The sequence below is a fragment of the Canis lupus genome, chromosome 26 (genome assembly GCF_003254725.2).
Source record: "Canis lupus dingo isolate Sandy chromosome 26, ASM325472v2, whole genome shotgun sequence".
NCBI classification, from domain to species: Eukaryota; Metazoa; Chordata; class Mammalia; order Carnivora; family Canidae; genus Canis; species Canis lupus.
Window position 1 is genome coordinate 16,681,197 of NC_064268.1, and position 6,474 is coordinate 16,687,670.

The window sequence follows — 6,474 nt, forward strand, 5'->3', positions numbered from 1 at the left end:
AAGATTTTCAGAATGATCTCGATCTCTCTTTCCCGCCCACCCCGCCCCCCGGCCCCAGGGGGCTTTTCAGTCTCTCCTGTCTGCCATCCACTAAGGCGCGAGTTGGAAGAGCTGGGGAACATTCTCTAGGAAGTGAAGATTTTCACAGGAAAAATTTCAGAGGCAAGGCCTTAAGAAGGAGCCCCGAGGGAGGGACGCCTGGGTGGCTCAGCGTTTGAGCGTCTGCCTTTGGGTCAGGGCGTGATCCCGGTCCCCAAATTGAGACCCACGTTACGCTCCCTTCGAGGAGCCTACCTCTCCCTCTATGTCTCTGCCTCTCATAAATAAAATCTTAAAAAGAAAGAAAGAAAAAAAGAGCCCCGAGGCAAGGGCCAGGCTTCTTTTATCCCTCTCGCAAGTTCCACCTCCTCCCTTCCTTCAAGGATCCCGAGACCCGACAGCCAAGTTGAAGGTCGCAGGCTCTGATCCTGCGGGTGCAGACCCGTGGGCGGTGCCCGCACATGCGGAGCCTGCCACCCACAGGGAGAGAGCGGTACTGCAGGCGCGGGTGCCGGAGAAGCTCCTCGTCCAGTGACCTTTGTGTCAATATTTGTTCAGGGCCCTTCGGCGCCAGGCAAAGTGGGTTCCCTGTCCTCATGGGGTTTCCACTCTCATGGGAAGAATACCAGCAACAGAAGTGCTAATCTGCTTTTTTGGTGAAAGCCTTTGTTTGTTTTGTTGTTGTTTTGTTTTGTTTTTAAAAATTTCTTTTAGAGAGAAAGAGCAGGAGCTGGTGGGGCAGATGGACAGGGAGAAAAAATCTCAAGCAAGCTCCACGCTGTGTGAGGGGAGCCTGATGTAGAGACTCGATCTCATGACCATGGGATCACCACGTGAGCTTAAACCAAGTCCAGCTATTAACTGACTGTGTCAATCAGGTGCCCCTGAAAGCCTTTGTTCTTATAACATAAGAAATATATACTCATTGTAGCAAATTTTAAAAGAAAATTAATATCCAGATGTTACTTCTGTTAACATGTGAGTATAGTCCTTCTGGCATTTTGCAAAAAATTGGAAACATACATTTTGTAACATTTTGTAGCCTGCTCTGTTGTGTTTAACAGCTTTATTGAGATATATTCCACATAACATACACAGGCTTTGCTTTTAACTTAATAGTGAAAGGTTAATCATAATTTAATGCAAATTTCTATTTGTTGAGCAAGGTGCTGAGATCTTTCATACACATCACCCCATTCAGTCCTCCCTAAAACCGTAGTAGGTAGGTACTAATATATTCTTTGTTCTGAGATGAAGAAACTGAGGCACAGAAAAGGAAACTAAGAGGTACCTGGCTTGCTGAGAAAGTGGAGCATGCAACTCTTGATCTTGACTTTATGTGTTTGAGCCCCATGTTGGACGTAGAAATTACATGAATAAAAAGGTGGGCAGGGGAAGCGATTTGTCCAGTAAAAGTAGCAGAACCAGGATTTTAATTAGGCCTTGTCTGAGAACATAAGTTCTTTTTTAAATTAAAAATTTTTTTTTAGAAATCTCTGTATCCGGGCAGCCCCGGTGGCGCAGCGGTTTAGCGCCGCCTGCAGCCCAGGGCGTGATCCTGGAGACCCGAGATCGAGTCCCACGTCAGGCTCTTTGTATGATGCCTGCTTCTCCCTCTGCCTGTGTCTCTGCCTCTCTCTCTCTCTCTCTCTCTCTCTCTCTGTGTGTGTGTCTATCATGAATAAATAAATAAAATCTTAAAAAAAAAGAAATCTCTGTATCCAATATGGGGCTCAAGCTCACAATCCTAAGGTCAAGAGTTGCATGCTTTTCTGACTGAGCCAGCCAGGTGCCCTGAGAACATGACTTCTTAACCATTTTGTTATTACTGCTCTGTGCCCAGCTGTGTGGGAATTCAGAAGAGTGAAGAAGAAAAGGGGAGAGGCTCTCCTGGAGCTCAGAGTGGAAACAAGGACATAGAATGGTCGTTACACATGGTACAGTGAGCTTAAACATCACCGAGGCTCCAGAGTAAGGGGGAATGATGTAATTAGGAAAGGCTGCCTGTAGGAGTGAGGACTGGGTGGGGGACGTGTAGACATAGATGGGCAACAGGGTGGGAAGGGCACTTCCAGCCGGGAGGGGCCAGCCTGAGCAAAGTCTTAGGTGCAGGTATGTGTATGACAACAAACAGGGCCCAGTAAGGGAAAATAATTGAGCACCAAGTTCTATGGGGATAAAGAGATGGATGATACCTGCAGCCTGCCTACCAAAAACTGCCCAGGGTGTTGGGGGAACCAAAGAAATAAATAATAGTTACCCTTCACTGTGCACACCCCACATTCCAGGTTCTCTACCTACGCTATCACATTTAAGTTCACAACAGTTCTGGAAGATTGGCAGTTTATACATTTTTTCAATAAATAGAGAAAGGAAGCCTGAAAGAGATAAGTGCCTTGCTGTAGGTCCTCTGAAGTAGGGAGGACAAGGGCCAAGAAAGTCAACCAAGGAGGCTCAGGGTCCAAATCCAGTGCTCTAACCTGCAAGCTACACTATCTGCCTGCTCTAACTGCCCCAAAGAGACAGAATTTCACATCCAGCCCCCTGCAAACCTCTAGCTGCACTACAACCAGAGATCTTTCTAGATTACGAAGCTAATCATCTCTATCCTAACTTTCAGATAAAATCTTAACTCAGCATGACCTGCAGGACCTTTTAAGTTCTTGCTCCCTCCACGCCTTCACACCTCCAGCCTTAAAGGCACCATTTGGAATTCCAGATCCAGTACCCTTATCTTTTCTCTGTGGTGATGTCTGCTGGGAAAACTCTTCTTATCTCCCTCCTCATCCAAATTTGTCCCTGACTTAGTCATATTTATTGGAAGGAACCATGACTTAGATGTCATCTCCTACAGAAAGACTTCTCAGATTGCCCCTCTATAATCCAGGCCCTTCTGCTCTGCTTCCATGACCCTATACCCTTTCTCCTAATCAGGGCAATAATAATAGTTAACAATTTTTGAGCGTTCACTTTGTGTTAAGGTTACTTGAGTTATTGAAGCAGTATCACATAGTAATTAAACATGCAAACGTGGGATCCCTGGGTGGCGCAGCGGTCTGGCGCCTGCCTTTGGCCCGGGGCGCGATCCTGGAGACCCGGGATCGAGTCCCACGTCGGGCTCCTGGTGCATGGAGCCTGCTTCTCCTCTGCCTGTGTCTCTGCCTCATTCTCTCTCTCTCTGTGACTATCACAAATAAAAAAAAACAAAAAAAAAAACATGCAAACGTTAAGGCTAGATTTTCTGGATTTGAATCCTGGCTCAATCAATCACTTAGAGGGCTGTGAAACTTAGGCAAATGACTTAACCTCCCTTTGTACCTCAGTTTCCTCATCTGCAAAACAGGAATAAGAATAGCACCTATCTCATAGGACTGTTGTACATGTGAAGGGCCCAGTACATGGTAAGTGCTTAATAAATGTTAGCTAATAACTATTATTCTGTTAATAACTCTGATTCACAGGTGGAGAATCTAAGGCGTAATATGACTTCCCCTTGATTACATAGGTGAGTAGCAGAAGTGAGACTTGAACTTGACACCAAGATCCATGCTGCACTGCCTCCCATTGTAGAACCCAGCGTGCTGGTTGTAATAACTGCCTACTTTTCAGTCTTTCCCTCTAGACTGGGTGTTCCATGAGGGTCAGTTCTGTCACCCTCGTCCAAGGACATAGTTGAGACCCTAATTAAATGAACTAATGATGCTGAACAGCTCAGATAAGTTATTCAGAAGATGGAGGTGGTAGTCATAACACCCTGGCTTCCCCTGCAGTGTGCTTGGAAAAATGTTTCAGTGCTTTCTCGTAGGATTAGTCTCTTAGCAGACAAATATTTATTGGTTCCTGGAGGTGCTCTTATTGGGAAAAACCATGTTAGGAATAGCAGGCAGGATACCCCCAGATAAGCTTTTCCCTAAGCAAGCCCTGTCCTTGGCTAGGCAGCCTCCCCCAGTCTGACAACAATGCCTCCCCTCATCAGCCGCCCCCAGGATTGGGATGTCCACCTGCCAGCTCCCTGCTTCAAGGAAATAGAGCATCAGAGACCTTAGTGGCTTCAACATGAGAATAAACATCAACAGCTGCCAGGGAGGATGACGTCAAATCCAGGCCTGGCTGGCCATGGCCTTGGGGAGGCTCCCTGCACAGAGAGGCCTGGTGCCCTGGGGGTCACTGTGAGAGGCAGCACAAGCTGAGAACTGCCAGTTCAGTACCCTGAGGACACATTTGATGGTTCTGTCCATTCTCAAGGACCCCATAACTTGAAAGATTTTTCTTTCCAAACCCACTGATGTCAGAAATCAAACAGTTATTCCTTTTCTTTTCAGAGCCTCAGATCAGCATGAACTCTTGGGCTTGATATCATTTCACCTAAAGCAAAGCCTCTATGCCTTTGAGGTTAAAAGAACTGGCTTGAGTCCCAAACTGCCTGGGTCCACCACTTGTCTAAATTAGTTCTGACTCTGGGCAATTTCCTACACCTCCCAGAGTCTCAGTTTCCTTCTGTGAAAAGTGGGTAGAATAGTATCTAATTCACAGGATCTTGGTTGGGATTAATGTGTATTCAGTGAATACCTATCATGGGCCAAGTACTGAGGTCATACTGGTGAACAAAACATAGTCCTTGCTCCATGGTGTTTGGTGAAGGAAAACAGACAATAAAGCAATTAATATTTAATACAGCAGATGGTGGTAAGTGCCATGAAGATAGATAAGGCACAGCAGGAGGATAAAGTGTCAGAGTGGGATGGAGTCATTTCACTTCTGGGTGGTCTGGGAAGGCCTTTCTGCTGAGATGACTTCTGAGTAGACCCCTGAGTGAAATGAAGAAGTAATTCATGGGGCCATCAGGGAGAAAACTCTTCTACGCAGAGAAATGAGCATGTGCAGCAGTCCTGAGGCAGAGGCATGCATGGCATGTCCAAGGAAAGGCAAGAAAGCCAATGTAGCTGGAGTGAAATGGGCAAGAGGTAGGGAGAAAGTATGGTGTGAGAGAGGTGGCCGGGGGTAGGGTGTATAGGACTAGCCTATTCTAAGGACTTGGGTATTTACTCTGAATGAGATGGAAGCCATGGAAGGATTTCGAGCCAGAGAGGAAGATGATCTGACAGACTTTAAAGAATCCCTCTAGGGGGCACCTGGGTGGCTCAGCGGTTGGGTGTCGCTTCGGCTCAGGGCGCGATCCTAGAGTCCTGGGATGGGGTCCCACATCAGGCTCCCCGCATGGAGCCTGCTTCTCCCTCGGCCTGTGTCTCTGCCTCTCTCTCTGTGTGTGTCTCTCATGAATAAATAAATAAAATCTTTTTTTTTTTTTTTTTTTTTTTTTTAAGAATCCTTCTGATTGCCATTTAGGCAATAGACTGTAGGGGGACCAGGTGGCAGGAAGACAAGTCAGGGAGGCCATGGTGGTTGTCTAGGTGAGAGGTGAGGACATCTTTGATCAGACTGGTAACAATGGGGAGTAGGAAATGGTCAGATTCTGGATGTGCCTGAAGGAAGAGCTGGCAGGATTTGTTGATGGACTGGATATAAAGTGTGTGTGTGTGTGTGTGTGTGTGTGTGTGTGTGTGAAAGAGAGAGAGAGAGAAGAATCAAAGATGACTCCCAAGTGTTTAACTTGAAGAATGGAGTGATCAGTTAGTGAGGTGGAGAGGGCAATTTGTGTAAAGTCCTTACCATGGATATGGGCACAAAATAAATGCCCAATAAATATTAGCTATTCTTTTTATTGATGATTTTGGGTTCCTGGGTTGTCCAAACTCAAACACCTGAGGCTTCAGAAATGTTGAGCATACCTGGCAATAACATCATAAGCATCATGCTCAAGTATGTGCTGTGAGCCAAGCACATGATAGAATCTTTACTTAGCAGTACCACACTGCGAAGTGTACAAAAGCCCTATGAGAAAATGAATATTTGTTGAATCTTTAATATATTTCAGACATTTTTCTTTTTAAAAAAGATTTTATTTATTTATTCATGAGAGACACAGAGTAGGAGAGAGGCAGAGACACAGGCAGAGAGAGAAGTAGGCTCCATGCAAGGAACACGATGTGGAACTTGATACCGGGACTCCAGGATGATGCCCTGGGTCGAAGGCAGGTGCCAAACTGCTGAGCCACCCAGGCATCCCAGACATTTTTCATTTAATCCTTTCTCCACCACTAGAATGTAAGTTAAATGAGAGAGATCTTACACCTGGAGTTCCTACCACCCATGGCTGGCACATAGTAGGCACCTTAGTTAATATTTATTAAATGAAATCTCATTATTATATTATAGGTGGAGGCTGAGTAACTTCCCAAAGTAGAGCTGGGTTCTGATAAATATTTATTAGATAAAGGGATGAATAAATGGGTATTACATTCCCATTTTAGAGAAGAGTAAACAGTTGGTGGCAAACCGAAGATTTGAACCTAGGATTTCCTGATCCTTGAGCTT